The sequence below is a fragment of the Varanus komodoensis genome, unplaced genomic scaffold, assembly GCF_004798865.1.
Source record: "Varanus komodoensis strain SLA01 unplaced genomic scaffold, ASM479886v1 scaffold12, whole genome shotgun sequence".
Taxonomy (NCBI): Eukaryota; Metazoa; Chordata; class Lepidosauria; order Squamata; family Varanidae; genus Varanus; species Varanus komodoensis.
Window position 1 is genome coordinate 23,856,387 of NW_025335349.1, and position 19,125 is coordinate 23,875,511.

Below are 19,125 nucleotides of genomic sequence, written 5' to 3' on the forward strand. Positions count from 1 at the left end.
ATTTTTATATAGAGTTGTCATTGTACTGTCTTGGTTTTATGTGGTGTACTGTGTTTTATAGAGCTTGTTTAGCTACCCTGGATTCTTTGTGACAAAGGGTGGGTTACAAATCACACCAGATGAATCCAATGCAATGCAATGCAATGCAATGCAATCCATAGGATAGGATGGGAAAGAGGAAGCAGGTGGAGAGGACAGAAGTAAGTTTTTAAAAACCTCCAACAGCAGCTCCTTCACACGCATACACACTAAGTCTTATAAACATCAGGCAGAGCGGGCACTGGTAGAAAAGTGAATGGGAGGAGCTAAAGGAAAGTTGGCCCTACCCAAGATGATGGATCCTCACTGCTTCACCTTCCTCTCCTCCGATGTAGCCAGATGGAACATGTGCTGACGGAAGGAGGGGCTGTATTGAGGAGAACCACCCATGGAACCAACCAAAACAATGAAGGCAACCAGACTGAACCAGCGGCTGAAGTTCCTCCCTTATGAGGGGCGATTACAATGGCTGAGAGCATTTCACTCAGAAAAAGGGCAAGTGAGGAGGCACCTGACAAAGGTGTAGAGAATTTTGCACAGCGTGAAGTAAGTGAACAAGGAGACAATTTTTGCCCTCCCCCATAATACCAGTACCCAGGGAGGTCATCCCATGAAGCTGATGAGTGAGATTCAGGACAAATAAAATGGAAATATTACTTCTGACAGAACATAGTTGAACTGTGCAATACACTTTCACACAATTTAGGATGGTCACCATTTGAGGTATCTTTTAAAGTGTTGGACCAATTCATGGAGGACAAGACTAGGCGTAGCCACTAGGCCTGATAATGCGATGCTGCCTCCAGTACCAGAGGAAGGATGCTGATGTAGCCCAGTGGCTGGGGAACATGGATGGGGCTGCTGCATGTGCAGCTTGTGGTTGGCCCCTGTGTGAACAGAATGCTGGACTAGGTGGTCCCTGATGCAGGAGAGGGAGGCTGCTGGGACATTGGACATGAGGGGTCCATCCATGGCAAGCCCCATGTGAAGAACCTTCTTCTGCGTCAGCTGTGCTCATCCCAGTCCACGACTGCCTCTGTCACAGGATGACCAGAGTGCACAGCTCATCTTGGCTCTTAGGAGCTGCCCTAGGCAGAGGTGGTGAGAAGGAGTGAGAAGGAACTATCTGGAGAAAGCCCGGGAGGAGAGAGCAGCGGCTCCAGTCTGCCCTCACAAAGCAGCCTTCATCCATCAGCAGCCACACTGCCCAGATGTGTGACATGGACTTCACCTGCATCCCAGGACAGTCGAGGTAGAAAGACGTATAAGACTGTAGACTAGGAATGCAGTGAAATTCGTTCTGTTCGTATTTTGTTAAATCTGTTCTGTTTGTATTTTTGGCATTGTTCATGAGTTCTGTCCTCTACACAATGATGGAACAGGATTTTTTTTAAAGGCACGCACAAGGGATTGGTTCCACTTGTGCAAATGTGCTAAGTGTGCATGAGCATTGATATGCATTAGTGCAAGTGCAAATTTGCACAAATCCCCTCCCCAAGATATAAACCATTTTCAAGGCCATGGAATCCAGGTGAGTTGGGGTACAATGATTTGCTACAGAATCTAAAGGTCATATTCATAGATTTCTGAACTCATTTGAATCCATTGCAGGTTTCTCTTTCATCCCTGCTCTGAATGCACAGCCATGTCTATTTCAGTTCTTGGTCTCCTTCCCTGATTGCTTTGTTCCTTCGTGCCTGGCTTTCAACTGTCATCCATCTGTGTGGTTCCTCTTTTCCCTCCCTTGTTCAATAAAGCTGAGCACTTGTTTCCTCTATTCTCTTAAGTAACTCACTGGATTTTCTTCTAGAATGGCTGCTCATACATCACCCCCCTGCCAAAAAAGGAAATAGACCCCCAAAAGAGAGGACAAGCGTAGAGCCAGAGATGCATAAATAGAGGAGCATCCTCTGCAAATTTTGGCATAAGACCACCTGCCTTTTTCCCAGGTAACGTGGAAGCTGATAGACCAGCACCCTAAGATGTATTATTAGTTTATTCTTATTCTTTAGTAATAACCAAGAAATGTGACAGAAGTGATTTTGCTGCCAATAGAAACTCTATTAAGTAATGGTGCTTTAGGTTATAAACAATTATCCTGTATAGGAACGAATGCCAGCATTATCTCCTCTTCTGGTTCTGATTAATTTTTGCCACAAGCAATAGTCCAGAAAGCAATGGTTTCTACAAAACCAGTTGTTTCGCAAGTGTTTCCATAACAGGCAATCTCCACTCTGTATGTATTTAATCCAGCCACACTGGGGAAAGGGAACATGCATCTTAGTTATAGACCCTATTGTCTTATTTACCACTTGCTCTTGGTACTCTTCTTATTTTTCTTAACTGGAATCATAATACCATGATCACATTTCAAACTGGTAGCAAGCTTACAGCACAATCCAGTGGCCACTGGAAGCTGTCTAGATAGCAATGGATGTTTTTGGAATCCTAACTCTGTCCTCAGAGCGCCCTCCACTTTGCTTACAGCTGTTGTGGAAAGAAACATATCATCTGTGCTCAAAATCACATGAATGTCCTTGGAGACAGACTTTGGGATGGGTGGGTCTTCTCGATGGGTGGGCACATGGACCATATACAGCTCTGCAAGCCTTTTCCTCCTTTCCATGCAGGTGCCCATGGGTTGCTGTTGAATTGCTGCTGAAAAGGCACTATCTTGACGGACGCTACGTCTTTGAAAACTGCCATTCTAGTGGCCTTCCATTCCAGCCGTTCGGACACACACACCTTCCCCAGGACCACACTATAAGAACCAGGCATGAATCCATTCCTCAGGGTTACGTCCTACTCACCTGCCCTTCAGCTGTAGCAAGCGCTCATGGTGCTGCCATTCTTTTGCGGTGCCCTTGACCTCCCAACAGAAATACCCTCTGGGAAACTTTTCTGGGGACACCACACTTCTTGCCTTCTCTCCATCCCTCAGGAATGACGAAGTAAATGGCTATAACGATGTTGATTCTGGCCCCACCTCCTTCTGGCTGGAGCTCCACCCTCTTTGCATGTGCACCCTCAAGTGGGTTGAAGTGGCCCTCAATCCAAAGGAAGCTGGCCAGCCCTGCTCTAAGCGATCATCTCATCTTCCTTTTGAGAAAGGAGTAAACAAGAAAACTTCTTTATCATCTGGAAAGGATACAATGCTGGGTTTAGTAATCATCAGAACAAGGCAATTATTTGGGTTTTTTCCAGGTTTTCCATTTTACAGAGCGAAAAAGATGGCACATGTTTGTATATGTGTTTATGCTTCCTGCATTTCCAGTGATTCTGCCTTTTTTTCTTTATCTACTTCCAGGCAGCAGAGATTATCTTTTATAGAAAAAACAGGTTATTACAGCACAACATGCTTCCATCATACTTTGAAGCATTATTGTTTATAGTTTTTCACCGTTGAATGATGATACAATTAATGGTCCAATAAATTGATCTTGGCATGCTGCAATTTCAGAGACAGTGGCTTGTTATTTTAAAAAATCATTGTTGTAAATAAACATGGCAGGTTACCAAGACATAATTGGTGCAAAAAATGGATTTATTGAAGTTAAGCTTCAGCCAATGATATAGTGGAAAACAGGACTAGGCTGTACAGAGCCAAAAGGGAACATACAGCCTAGGCAAGAATATAGCAATGCTTATTATAATCCAAAGTGGTACAGGTGGCATCTTTGCTGGGAAAAATAAGAATCTGTGGGGAGCAGAAGCTGTCATCATCATCATCATCATCATCATCATCATCATCATCATCATCATCTGCATTTATATTCTGCCTTTTTTCTGTTGTGAGGAACCCAAAGTGGCTTACATAGCTCCATTCTATTTTCACAACAGCAGCCCTGGGAGGTAAACTAGGCTGAAAAGTCACCCGGTTTGCTTCATGGCCAAGTGGGGACTAGCACCCGGATTTCCCAGATCCTGCTCTGACAGTCTGACCACCAGATCACCCTTGGTGGCCTCAAGAATGACAAAGAGGTTATTAAAGTCCAGCAGGTAGTATAACGAACTTTTCTTTCCACAAAGCCTCGAAAAATATAGCAGCAATTTCCCTATTTCTGTAGCTGTATGTTTCTGTATCTGTTATCAGTAAAGACATTTATATGCTGGCCAGGATATACTGGGAGTTATAGGCCTTTTTGTGTCCAGACACAAAAAGGGTCATGCCATAAGTGATTATCGGGCCATCAGCCTCAAACCTACAGGACCAATACAACAAATTACTTTAATCTTCCCTGTAGAACAGCAATGGGGAACATGCAGTCTTCTAAGTGTTACATTTCCCATCAGACCCAGACAATGTAGCCAATGGTTAGGAATCATGGGCAGTGTAGTCCAAAACAATGATAAATTTGCCAGCTGTTTGTAGTCCGTGGGCTAACTCTTGATGGGCAACTCCAAGGGTCTTGTTCCTGTGCTTTCAAAATCAGATTTGAATGGGATAGCCCTTGAGAGTGAATGTCTTGAGATAGAGGACTGTCTTCTGTAAAGTAGGACACATGGTGAATGTATAGAGGCACCATCCTTCAAGACAAGTCACAATCAACCTGCCTACTCTGTGTGTGAATGGCTTGGCTTTCCCAATCTGAGTGATTATATAATATATGCGTGCCAGAGCCTAGAGGAATCTTCCCCAACCAGGTGTAAAGGTTTTGGCCTGTGAGTCCCACCATCCATAACCTTCGGCCATGCTAACTGGGGCTGATGAGTTGAAGTTCAGAACATCTGGGTCATGGGCCAGTTGAGGAAGGATGGGCTAGAGGTCTTCCTGCACTCCTAGCCATGCCCAGAATCTTTCTGGCCCTAAGAAAAACTCAGGTAAGTCCTTTCCGGTATAAAAAGAATGCATGGGAGGGTTGCGAGGGTACACAAGCTCATTCAGGCATAGCATCAATGCCTTCCACTCCCCAGGAGGCACAAACCATGCAGAATGTATGCGAAGGGCAAGCGTGAAATGAGGCCCTACATGTCATGTAATTATGCAGAGATGTTCCCAGTGAGGGAACCTGACTGGGCCTGCATTTCCCTGCATATGGAGGAGCTCAGTATCCTGCTCATATCAAAATGCAGGTGCCACGCTACTTTTTCTCAGCATGCCCTCATAAATGGACCACTTTCAGCCTTCCAAGCGGTGCAGCCTGGCATCTAGCATGGCTCTTGGTATTTCTGGAATTTGTCACAATCCTTTTGGTGGTGGCCTCCCATTAGGAAATGACCTGGCACTAAGCTTGTCGTCTGTTTGGTACCAGACTTGGTACCCAAATTCTTGTCTCAGGCATTTGGGATCCTGTGATGAGGTTTTCATCAGGTCTTGGATTTTTCTTGCTGCTGGTTGTCTCAAATTTATTATTTTATTTTATTTTTTATTTCTGTACTGTCCAACAACCAAACTCTCTGGGCAGTTCACAGTAAATGTGTCTGTGTTTGTGTCTATGTCTGCATTATCTGCTTATATACTTGTGTGTGTGTGGTTTGATTATGTATTTTTATGTCTTTAAAATCTCCATAGACTACCCAGAGAGTTTCAGCAGCCAGGCAGTAAAGAAATTTAATATGTGAATGGAAGACTCTTCAATTGCATGACAAAACATTGATACAAAAGAATGGGAAAGAGGGGCTTTTTAAAAATTGAGAGTAAAGGATGGTTTCTTTGCAGAAATGGCTAGATGCTGAGAGTCCTGCTCTACGAAATCAAAAGCACCGAAGTGTAGTCCTAGCTGTGGGTGCTATTGATCAAACAGCAACAACATGAGCCCTTCCAAGTAATCCCTGTGCTTTGTCAGCTTTGTTAGCAAATGGCACAGTAATGGAGTTTCCGATAATGCTTTCCCCTGGCAAGCGGTGATCAGCATCATGTCTGCAGCCAAAGGAACACAATTAATTTTCCTTGTTCTGCCCCTGGAATTCAACAGTGCACAAGAGCAAATGTATTTCTCCATTCACAATGATACATTTCCTGTAAGAACAAATGAAGAAAGCTTCATGCTTTGATGATAAAGAGGACTGGGACTGGATAGACTAAAAAGGCATGTGGGGATGTGTCGTCCCCTCAAAACAACGGCAATTACCGTTTTCCAAGGATGCGATACAGCAGGGAGTGCATCTTCCGGTATTTATGAGAGCTGAGCAGGGCTGTCAAGCAAAGGGCATTTTGGAGGGGACTTGTTCATTCAGAGGATCACCCTAAATCAGAGACAATTTGACGGCATGGAACAACAACAGGAACAGTGCCTCTTACACTGACTCATCCAATACGCTGGGGATGCAATCCTGTTACAGGAATTCTACGCCTGCAGATCTGGAGGCTTATTTCATTCAATGCAGGGCAGGAGGGGGCAGTGTATGTGGTCTTCAGTTCCTTGCCAACCCATCCTGCATTTTCTCTAGATGGGCTTCTTGCCCATCTAGCAAAAGAAGAAGGAGTTAGGGAGACTGGCGGGCAGGAAAGAAGTTAGAGATATCTCAGGATATCACCTGCCTGCTGCAGTCTCCTCCCCCACCCCCTCCCCAAAAATGCCCCTGTGGTTGTGTTTCCAACCTTGGAGAGGCAGCAGGTGTGGACTCTTTCCATGCCAGGTGTGAGGGAGGGAGAGCAGGGCTGGACCTCCAGTTCCCAGCTCTGGGGGTCTAGCATTCCTCCATTAGACTGAAATACCGTGATGCACGGATAACAAAAACAACCTGGGTATTTACTTTTTCCATGCCTGTGCCAGAAAGAATTTGCTCTAGCAATATTTTGGCATCCTGCAGTTCCTTGCTCAGTTAGGCATTTTTAATGGAGGCAACAGAAAAGCACAAATTTGGTCTTCAAGGCCAATATTCTAGAAAGCACAGAATATTCTAGAAATCACAGCACTGGTGAACACAGTGGTCCTTCAGGTATATTTGGACTACCACAATTCCAAACTGTTGGATGCGTTGCCTGGGTCTGATGGGAAATGCATGTTCCCCAGTGAGGTTCTACATGGAAGGTGAACATAATTTGTTGTTTTTAGGGTTCACTTGATGTTTCGTCAGTCCTATGGGTTTTGAGGCCGATGGCCCAATAGTGACTTACGGCATGACCCTGCTTGTTTTCACACACACACACACACACACACACTATAATTCCCAGTATGCCCTGGCCAGCATATAAATGTCTTTACAGATAACACAGACAGAACACAGAAATTGGGAAGTGGCTGCTGCATTTTTCATGGCTTTGTGGAAAGCAGCTTCAAAAACTCTTTGCAGGTTTATATATAGAAGGTGATAATAAGTTCCCATCAGGCTGCCACAAATAGATGGAATTTGGCTCGTGCTAAAAATAGAACAGAAGGAAGGGGGAAGGGCAGAATGCAGTCCTGGCGATTAAAGCAATTGCTGAGTTAAGTCAAGCCCGGGGCTGGTGAAAACACAAACTGCAAAGCTGAAGTGGTGGGTCATCAAACTGCAGATGAGCAGCAGCATTTGCGCTGCAGCACCCGGATGGATCCAGCCCCTTTGCTCGGTCGCCTAATAATAAAAGATGGTTGCTTTTGCAGCCCAGACATCATCAGCACTCCTATCACAACACTGGTGAAGTGGTCAAGAGCATGGGCTGGGGACTCCGGAGATCCCAGTTCTAGTGCCCATCTGGCCCTGAAGCTCTCTGGATGACTTTGGGGCAGTCACAGACTCTCCACCTAACCTACCTCACAGGGTTGTTGTTCTATGAAATGGAGAGGAGGGGGGATTGTGCAATCCCCCTTGGGTTCACTGCAAGAGGAATCAAGGCAGGATATAAATGTTATAAATAATTAGTACATTTATATCACATCTTTTCACCTCTTCCAAGGAACTGAAGGCAGAGTATAGCGCTCCATTTCATCCTCACAACAACAACCCTGTGAGGTAGGTTAGGCTGAGAATGAGTGACCCACCCAAACTCACCCAGTGAGCTTCATGGCTAAGTGGTGACTAGAACCTGGATCTCCCAGATCGCCAGTCCAACCACCACACCACACTGGCGCTCAGTACTAATAATACTAATGCTAATAATAATACCTCTTCTCAAGCCTCACATCTTAGGAAAGGCAGATGATTAGAGAAGGCACTACCTCAATATGCCTGGAGCACCCAAAAGGGAAATTCAAGTTCTTCAGCTGGCCCATGAAGCTGGTCTTGATGGTGAGGCAGGTCCTTTTTGCCCCTGCTCAGCAAGGGTTGGGGGAGCTCATGGAAAGGGGTGGTTTTAACTTCAGCTCCCCACAACCTTCCCCCAGTCATGATGCTTTGGAAATCGCTGCACAGCAGTGCAAAGGGAGCCCGTGTGCCTGTGTGATTCATGCGCGGCTACGTGGATAAATGCGTGAGAGGGGTGTATGGATGTGCATGGGAAATGTGTGAAAGGGTTCTGCCCACTTTCACATTTGGCCTCACCTGCTAATGCCATGAGACCCCAGATGCTTGGCTGGGAGGGAAAAAGACCCCCACCCCACCCCACCCCCGCAGCTCAAAAAGTTTCACTTGCAGTAAATTATTCATTCTAGAAGACTTCGGCCTCAGCTCCGTTCAATGTATTTCATACAGAGAGTGGACTGAGAATCAGCAACTGGCCCAAATTCACTTGGAGACTGCTTGGCTGTGTGGGGTTGGATGGTGGCTCTCCCACACTCCTGTCCAGCCCAGACTGCTTCGCGACATGAGCACAAACTCCTGGGCTGCTTGCAGAAGTCTGATTTCTATGCTTCAAAGCCCACACAGTTTTCTTAATGCAACTGGGGTGGGGGGGGGGTAAGTAAACAGTTGTGAAAGCGAGTTGGTACAGCCATACATGCAGTGCTGGCATAAAGGGTTAGTGGCGATGGTGGATCCTTGCAGAAGGGAGGTGCTTTGGGCATTTTGGAAAGGAAAAAGAAAACCAAGTTCCTGGGTGCTCTTTGAAGGCTGTCAAAGAAAGTCAGGGCAGTAACTACTTTATTTCTTGTTTGCATATTTTTTTTTTAGGAAAAGCAAAATGGAATGTGTGATGAATTCTGGCCTTCTCTTTCCTTCCTAGAAATGACTCTGAACAAATAAAATGTACCAGTATGACAAATTATCCACATACATCAAAATCAGCTTTACTCAACACCTGAGACTTGATTCTCGCTCCTTCCCTGTCCCATTATGACTCAGACTCATATTAAGGAGGCACATGTGGTAGTCACCTAGGGGACATCTGATCACATCATCCCTAGCACTGCTTGGTCTGTTCCAACTTCCCTCTCTGAGAGCTTCTCAGCCCTGTAAAAATTCCTTCACTTCTGAGCAGTGGTCACAAATTCACCCCAAGCCACACTATGGGTGCTGCTTCAGGTTTTCTCATCTGCAAACTGCTTTGGTGTGTTAGGCAAGTTTTGGTTCCTTAATTCTAGGTGGTGTCCAATCCTGGCTGTTGCCCAGAGGAACAGAAATTGCTGAGGGAGCAGATTTCCTGCATTCCTGTAGCAGGGGAAGAAGAGCATGAAGAAAAATATGTAATAGGTGCATGAAAGGGAGAAAGATGCACACGGCTAAGAAAACTGCTTTCTGGTTTGCAATGCAGTTGCGAGTTTTCATTTAAAATGAAAGTGGGTCGCTTCATTTAAAAATGAAACTGGCTTGCTTCTTTGATGAATAGCAGAACCTTCAAAAGAACACGTGTTTCCATTTTTGGAATGGTCTCTCATTCATTTATTTCCCTACCTTTTTTCCTTCCAAACAACTTACATGATTCTTCTCCTCTTTCTCTCAATCTTATCCTCACAACAACACCCCTGTGAGGTGGGTTGGGCTGAGACAACAGGCCCAAAGTCACCCAGTGAGTTCCATGGCTGAGTGGGAACTAGAAGCCAGATCTCCTGAGTCCCAGTCCCATGCAATTAACCACTACACCATACTGTCTCTTAAGAACTTCCTGAGCATATCTGGTCATAAGCAAAGGTGGAAAGGAGAGTCTAAAATAAAAATATGATTTGGCATCACTTTTTGCTGGGCTAAAATCCCTGACTGCATGTAGGTTTCCTCTCTTCTAGCCTTTGCAAGGCTGTGAGTAAGGAAAGGTTCTAAATCACACAGAGGTCGCTTCTCTTTGTATTTCATCAAGCAGGAGCAGAAATCCCCCTGTACTTTCCCCCTGAACACAGGAAGCCCATGGCCTGGGAGGGAAGCCATGAGCACGAGACACCTGCCTTTTAGCCTTCACATCAACAAGCTGAGCGCATGGATACTGATGGTACCGTATACAGTGGTATATTGGCTCACGAACTTAATCTGTTCCAGGGCTCTGGTCGTGACCCAAATTGGTCATGAGCCAAGTTAAATTTCCCCATAAGTTTCTGTGTAAATAAGGTTAATCCTGTAACTATCTTTTTAATCAGAAAAATGTGAAGCGAAGTGACAAAGAACAACGAAGATCACGGCCATTCCCCCCCCCCCCGCCCCGCCAAGCACGAGCATGGCAATCTTCCCACTCCCGTCATCCTTGCATGTGCCCGTCATCCCGGTGCGGTCAGGGTGGGGGGAGACAGGCACAAATGCGGGTGCGCTGGGGGGGGGGGAGAGATGGGCATGAACGTGCTGAGAAGGGAAATGGCCGAGATCGTGGTTGTGCTCCTGCAGGGAAGACGGGTGCAATCACAGGCACGCTCGTGCAGGAAAGACGGGCACGATCTCGGCCATCTCCCCACCCCCCACCCCCAGGAAGATCGTGGCCATCTCCCCACTCCAGGGGTGGGGGGAGATGGCCGCAATCGGACTGCCACCCAATGCGGAGTTCACGACCTAAGTCAATTTGTTAATGAAATTTTTGTTCGCAACCCGATTCGGTTGTGAACTGAGGCGTTCGTGAGCTGAGGTTCCTCTGTTTGTAAATGGGGCAGAACACAAGGAGAACACGCACTTCCACCATTTGGATCATGCATTAATTTAAAGATGATTCTGTCTGCACTAAGCATGTACACCTCTTCATCAAGACTAACATTATCTGCCACATGCTGGGGGAAAAGGCAGAGACAGAGAGGTAGAGCTCAGCGTTTCCACCTTCATTGGATGGACACCCAAGTTCCTCTCTGGAGAGTCTTGGACATAAGAGTGCCGATTTGCCTCCACTGATGCTCTGCCTATATATTTTGTAAATTGAATAGCATAAAGGCAAATCCAAGGCTCTTACAACCTAAGGAAGAAAACAGAGTGGTGCTACCCTTAGAACTTCTCAGCACTCGGATTCACAGGAGTACATAAGATGGCCCATCTTTTTACAAGACTTTAAGAGAGTCATGCAATATTAATAAGTGTCAATGGTCTGGTTCTTCATCTGCACCTTTTCTCCTTCCTTGTTCCCAACCAGCCCTTTTTCGGAAGCTGCTCATGTTTCCTGCTTTGCCCCCATTTGACCCATAAGATTTTCTCTGAGTCTCCCAGAATATCCAGCCCTGTGAGCCCCTGCTTCGTTGTTCCTGTACGTTATGACCTTGGCATTTGGCTGTATTATTTAAAACACATGTCTCTGGACCGAATCCAGATAAAGCAAGGAGTATGTATCGCTGTGATCAGTGCCCGCTTCTTTCTTCAACACGTTTGTAGTGTTACAGATGCCCCTTTGGATTATCACCTTTTCTTTTTCCTGGCAGGACTCCTCTCTCTTCAACAGCTGCGAGACAGTCAGAAAATCAACAGGTGAAGATCTCATGCACCAGCATACTGGGAATGGATGGACCTGCTGAAGTTCTGTCAGCCATACAAAGGCTCAGAAGGCTTTCCTGGGAAGCAGTAATGTCTGCCAGCTTGGACGGCACTGAAGGAAGATTTGCAAAATCCCCATGTTGGTGCTAGGACTGCAGCAGGGTCCCTACCCTACACTTGGTCGCAAGATTTTACCACGAGAGTGCACAAAAACCAAGTACTTGTAAAGCATCCAAGAACATTAGGCTGCCAGAATCATGGTTATGGGCTCTTTTGATCTCCAAAGAAGAGGAGTTCCATTGTTCTTAATGTCCTGTATATCCAAAGTTGATATTATTGGCATATTTTCACTTTGGCTTTTTGCATATTCTCCTATTGTTGCTGTTGCTGTTGGGGCGCACCCTTATGTGGTTTTAGACAGAAAGCATGCCTCAGCCAACCATGCTAAACAGGGTGCCTACACGTGCATAGGATGGCGCCTTTAATTTATTAGATGACTTCCTTAGAAAAATACTCGAGTTGTCCTAAAATGGGGCTTAAAACAGACTTAATTTGAAAACGACTTAAAACAGCACTTAAAACAGTCGAAACAAGAATACCAAGACCCATTCAAACAATTGAATTTAAAAAGCCCACCCAGTACTGTCAAATGCCTTAACCTGGTGCCAGGTGGATGACAATGTTGGAGCCAGGCAGACCCCACCTGGGGGAACCCATCTACAACCAGAGTGCCATCATCCGAACATCTTTATTCATAACATACTTCTTTCTCAAAGCTCGAGGAAGCATACACTGGGTTCCTTAATTTTATCTGCATGACTACTTTATGTGGCAGGTGAGACTGAATACGACTGGCTCAGGGTCATGTCACAAGTTTCCTGGCTGAGTAAGGACTTGAGCCTGCATGTTTCCACTCTTAGTCCAACATACTAAACCTTGTAAGTCACACTGGATTTCTTGGAAAGAAAGGATCTGCCTTTCCCAGGGATATTCCCAGTAATCCTTATTGTGCGCTACCTTCTACATCTGGAAAAAATGCACACATTTGAAATTGGGCCAGATTTCACAATTTTACATTAAGTCTTCTAAATTTTTGAACTTTTTAAAGATGTAACTTTAAGGGATCATTTTAAAGAAAGGCACATCTTTCTCGTGAATGCAACGGCATTTGTATTAAGTATGCACCTAATGAAATGCAACACTTTTAAACCCAAACTCCTTCCCCAAAATCACATTCTAGTGCTTGCAAGCAAATTTGGTTTGGAAGGATATGCTAGAGACCTCGCTCCAAATTTGGTTCCTTTCTACAGCACCCAATCAAAATTTGGGAAGCTGTCACCTCTGCCTCCGTTATACTATGCAGGATTCCCACATCTTTTGGCCTGGTAAAGTCTTCCGGGCTGCAGGGACCCAACTCCAGCCCAGTGCCAGAAACTGTTGAATTGTCATCCATCCAGGTTCATGCATCTACCCCCTTACTCCTGAATCTTAAAATTCTCTTCTCTTACCATTGCATTCTGCCTTAGCACCAGACTTTTGTCTTTCAGGAAACTGGCAGCTGTATGACAATGTCGGGCTCTACCTTACAGGGGTGTAGATGCCCCCATATCTCCTCAGGATGCAATTTCTCATTTTCCTTTGGGACTGTCACTATGAGTTTTTGTATTTCTGGATTTACCACGCATCACTGCTGACAGCCCTAAGAATAACCTAAGAAAACCTTCCTGTTGATACACATGCCAGTGTCTAGATCAAGGTAGCTCCCAAATGTATATTTGGTCCCCTATTGGAATGCAAAGTAGGAATAAGAATTCACTAAAGTACAGTGAATGTTGACCATGTCTACTATTGACCATGGTTTCGAAGGCAGAAGTGGTCTTTTTTAGAGATTGAAAGTCCTTAAGAACTGCCAGGCACTCTCCAGGAGCACAGGGGTGGAAACATCTGCCCAGAACCTGGCTCTCTTGTGCTCCCCAGGCTTCTTCCCCATGCTCAGCCCAGGCCAAGAAGCAAGCCAGGTGAAGATCTAGCCTGCAAAAACTTGGAAATGCTGACAGACCCGTTCTTTGCACACAAAGCACACAATATATATGCACGGGAGAATTCTACTTCCATAGTGGGACATGGGAGAGGACCACATCTGGCCTCACTCCCTCCTGGACACCCGCAACATGTTTGGAGTGAGGAGGACATAGAGTTGAGAGGAAGTGGGTCAGAGTCCAGGGAGCCAAGCCAAGGAATCCAGTGGATTCCCAATCCCACACCAAATTCCTTATACAGTGCCAAACAAGACCTTATTCAACAAACCTGCATGTAAATAAACATCTCAAATAAAATGGAATCAGAGAATATAGAGTGAGTCCATCACCAGTCAGGACCAACTGCCACGGTCATTATGCACAGAGAATTTATATGTTAAGCTTTACATAATGGTTAGTAACAAAACGAACCATTTCATAGCAGGAAACATTCAGCTACTTTTGCACATGATTATCTTGACCTACACTTCCTTTAGGATATCCGGTGTTAAAACATGTTTCTCGGGGCTTATTTTTATAAATTCTAACCTTCTTGAAAGAGGTTTATTTAATATTGTTGACTCTCTTGTGTCTCGCTGACAGAACCCTAGGTGACTGACCCTGATTGTTTGGTTATCAGGAATAAAATTCTATTCTTCACAAACTTTAGCTTCATGTTGTGATAAAAGCTATTGAGCTGGGAATACAGGGTCAGCCTTAAACTGAACAGGGTTTTGAATTAGAAGGTACAAGCTGGTAACATTAAAATATAAATTGAATATTATGTCAGGGACCACGGACTTCCATTAAAAGGAAGCTGCAAGGAATGTACAGTAAATATGCGCTTTTAAAATTTTGAATATATTTGGATCTCTGTAACACCATCACCCACAAATGTAATTTGGAACTGAAATGAAAGGAAATTTTTGTGCCTGTTCCTTTGAAAAGTTTTTCAAAGCTCTTCCTAATGCAGATACTTTAGCTCTTAGGAAAATGAGGAAGATACTGAAGCTGCAGCATTTAAGTCAATTAAGTCATCAGGTTAATTGCTTAAGAAACATTTTGAATCCATAGAGACGTAGGCAAGTCAGTAAAAGTCATCAAGCTTTCAAGAATCACCAGTATACTCATACTGCCCGTAGCTGGTACTCCAGCACACTCAAAGATGGACAGTCTCTCTACATCAGCTCTTAAGGATTTTGAATGCCCAAGTATCACTGCATACATTTAGCAACAGGAAAAATATTACACAACCCATGAATCCAGAGGCAAACACTCTTTCCCAGATGGCCAGTTATACCAACAGATGTTGGACTTGAGTGAGGGCACACACTGCCGTGTTCTTGTGTCAATTGCATCACAACTCTCCTCTAAAGATAGCAAATGGCCAACATTAACCTTTCCATAGGAACATAACAAAAATCCTTGTGGAATCAGAATAAGACTCCATCTGGTCCATCTGTAGCAGCAGCCTGTCAGATGTCCTGGAGAAGTCCACAAGTGGGGTGTGATGGCCACATCCACGTTGTTGTCCCAGCATTGAGTCATCAGCAGCATGTTGCTGAAGAGCTGGGTGGCTAGGAGCTTTTTCATGGGCCTCGATGCTGTGAATTCATCCAGGCCTTTTTAAAGCTATCTCAGCCACCAGCTTTTTTCAAGTACCCTGTCCCAGTGATCCGATGATGCAGTGAATGGCGAGCAGCATCCCTTCTTCATAGCTTTCCTAGACTTACTGCCAAGGCAGAGTGTGTGAGGTGACCATTTATGAGCATCATCCATGTCTTGTCTTTACACATGTGGATTTGAATGTGTGTGCACATTTATCTATTTTATGTGTGATACTTCTATACTGCTAGATAGAATATTACACTGCTGTAGAATAACCTCACAGAGGTTCGGCACCATGGATAGCTCCTGAAAAGCTCCAAAGAAACATGGAACCCCTCTTGCATTTGCTCCCCTGCCTGAACGTACAGCAACCACTGAAGCACCACTGCCTACCTATTGTAGCCAGAAGCACCACTCTTGATATCTTCAGTAGGGATCTAGAACATTAGTGAGGCAAGACTTCCTTCTGGGCTACTTCTTCAGCAAGCTTTGTTGCTTTGCATGTTTAACCATTTGTCCAGGATAGAAGTAAGGCTAACCCAGCTCTTTCTCCTCCACTTCCATTGTGTATTAAACAGGAAACATCCTCACAGTCAGACTAAGCAGAGGCTATTGAGGCTCCAGAAGAACGTAAGAAGAGCTGTACTAGATCAGGCCAAGGGTCCATCTCGTCCAGCATCCTGTTCCAACAGGCTGCCTACTGGAAACCCATCAGCAGGTGAGTCCAGCAGCCCCACCTGCCTAGTTCCCCAGCAGACACTGCACAAATGCATACTGCCTCTGATATGGCATGTAGCACATGGCCATCAGGACTACTAGCCAATCATAGCCTTACCTTCCATGATGTTGTCTGGGCTCCTTTCATGACATTTTCCTGGGGTTCTCATGCATCTGCTCTACCTGTTTGCTACATTCCCTTAGCTGGATAAGAACTTAAGAAGAACCATGGTGGGGCATAAGAACATACAAAGAGCCTTGCTGACTCAGAGCAAGGTCCATCCAGTCCAGCTTTTGCTCACGGAGCGATCAACCAGCCAACCATAAGAAGCCCACAAACAGGCAACAAGTGCTCCAGCACCCTCCTGCGCATGTTCCCAAGAAACTGGTGTGCAGAAGCGTAACGCCTCTGCAGTCAGAGGTAGGATGCAGCCATCAAGACCAGTAGATATCAGTGATCTTCTCCTCCATGAATTTCGAGCCCCAGGCAGCGAATAGGGTGGGCACAGAAAGTACGCAAATGCAAATAGCCAGAGAGCCAACCCAGACAAAATACATGCATGGTATTTATCTCCTCCCCTTCCACACATGCAACATGCCTGGCCTGAGTCTTTTGACTTGCCATCCTGGTTCTGTAATTGTATTGGATCCACGCCATCTAACCTCTTTTAGCCCAAGGACTAAATTCAGTGTCAGAAAAGTTCTCATGGACTACGTAGGAGGCTGGTCAAAAATGAGAGAAAAGCATACCTGCATCTTTTAGCTTACAGCTCCTACTGCCAGTAATTGAGCCTTAGGAGAAGCAGTGCAACATTTTGGAACTGGGAAAATACACATGAAAGCTGGGAAATCACCAATGCTGGTTGGGAGGAAAAAGGGTTGTGTCAGGGGAAGGGGACGGAGCCCTCTGGAAGCCACAGAGGATGGGACTGGGTTCACTGGTAGAAGAAGTGGGCTAGGAAAGATTTTAAACTAAGAATAAAATAGAAAATAATAGATAGCTATTCTTGGGCAAAACACCTTGAAGGGTCATAAAGAAGCAGCATGTGAACTTTAAGCTGCATGGAGGCATTTATCATGTGCACATACTTTCCTACTCACAATAGTTTAAGGGTTCTTTTTTATGATGTTGTGAGCAAAGAAGACACTGTTTAATTGTGAAGGTGAAAGAAAGCATGGTTTCCTTTGGTGCATTGGCATAATTCTGCTATACCACCATGCCACCTAGAGGTTACATAGTGGAAAAGCAGGAAAGGAAATTGTGTGGTAGTCAGATCTCAATTCTGAGAGAAAACCAAAAATAGAAACAGCGGGTTAACAGCCAATTAACAACCTCATGTAGAAAAGCACTTCCTACTGTCTACAATTGCATTACAGTATTGCATACCTGCTTTAAATCTTCACACTGGAGAAATAAATTACCTTTTTACAAAGGATGACAATCCACAGCATGTTGGATGACTCTCTTTATTGACAACTGGATGAATCTCCACAAGGTCTGTATTCATTACCAGAAGTGCATATATATTAATTTCTTGATGTGCACAGAGAGCCAAGTGGAAAATGCAATATTACACAGGATAATTAAAGACAGGAGCTCAGTGGAGCTTTTGCCTTCTATTAACTCCTGTGCTGAGCAGAAAATTATTTCTCTTGTGTGGTCTGCAGGAAATATACTGAAGTACCTTCTGGTTACTGATAAAAGTTGGAGACTGAAAGTGTGAAGTGAAGCAGAAAATAACACAGGGTGGTGATAGGAAAAAGTGAGAATTATCTATTATTACTGTGCTAGCTATACTAAGGATGGCAAGGAAAGAACTTGAGGAAAGAAACTGGTGTTTGTTGAAAAGCAAAAGTGTAACAGTCAACTAAAGGGCATTCAGGCTCCCAGTGGAACTGCTTGGGAATTAAAATCGTTTCTATTAGGCAATGTTGTTATCTTGAGATAACAGGACCTCAAAACTGCACCCCTCATCATTTAGAGCCATCCCTGTGACTTAATCAACTATGCAATGAAATGTCTCTTGGGCCCAATCTTGCCAATTGATTACATCAGGCCAATTTGGCCTAGCTGAAATTTTAGCAGCAGCATGTAATTCTTATTATCATCATTATTCCATTGCATCCATATGCTGCCTTTTTCCGTCTTGTAAGAAATTCAAGGCCATTTACATAGCTCAATTTTATCACAACCACCACCACCTTGTGGGGTAGGGAGGGCTGAGAGTCTGTGACTGGTCCAAAAGCACCCACTGAATTTCATGGCCAAGGGGGGACTAGAACCCAGCTCTTAGGGCCCCAGTCCAACATAGCTTTGGACTAACCACCATAGCACGGTCTTTGTCTTCTCATGGGGCTGCTGTTGAAGTTTAAGCAGAAATGCAAAACACAGCAGCTCATTGCTTAACGAGAGCAGTAGGTGGGAGCATGTGACACCAACCCACCTGCATTGACACTTGCTTCTTGGGATGTTTTGAGCATGACTGGAGGTCCCCCTGTCACTTGTAAAGCCCTATACAGTGGCCTAACCTCACTGTGTCTGCAGAAATGTCTTCAATGTGGAAAAAGATATGCGTTGGTTAAGGGAAAGCTCAGCTGTGTGTCTCGTCTCTTCAAGAGGCTAGGTTGAAGCAGAACCTCACCTTCCAGATCTCTCTTCCACCTTGAGTCCACCTTGGTCTACTTTTAGGAGGCATCAAAGATGCTGTCTTTAGGCTGCCTGATCCAGCCCCAGCAAACAAGAAGAGGTCTCTTTGCTTTGAAGACCAATGACCCTTGGAGAATCAGGCTGCATGACTGATTTGCTTTGCTCTATCAGTTCAAGGTAGCATCCATAATTACCGCTAATGTGGCTAACCTTCTTCCAGCCAGGTTGGTGCTGGATTATTATGCACTGGTGAAATCTCAGAGTGGCCAGATGTCCTGCTGTATAAAGGTTAATCTTTCTGAAGCTGTCCTCTGAACAGCTGTCTAGTCCAAGTCCAGTTTAAAGATAAAGACTGTTAACAGCAGGGTCCTTCACATTGCCCATCAAAGCCGACACCGGGGCAGCAAACAGAGTGGACACACAGCATAC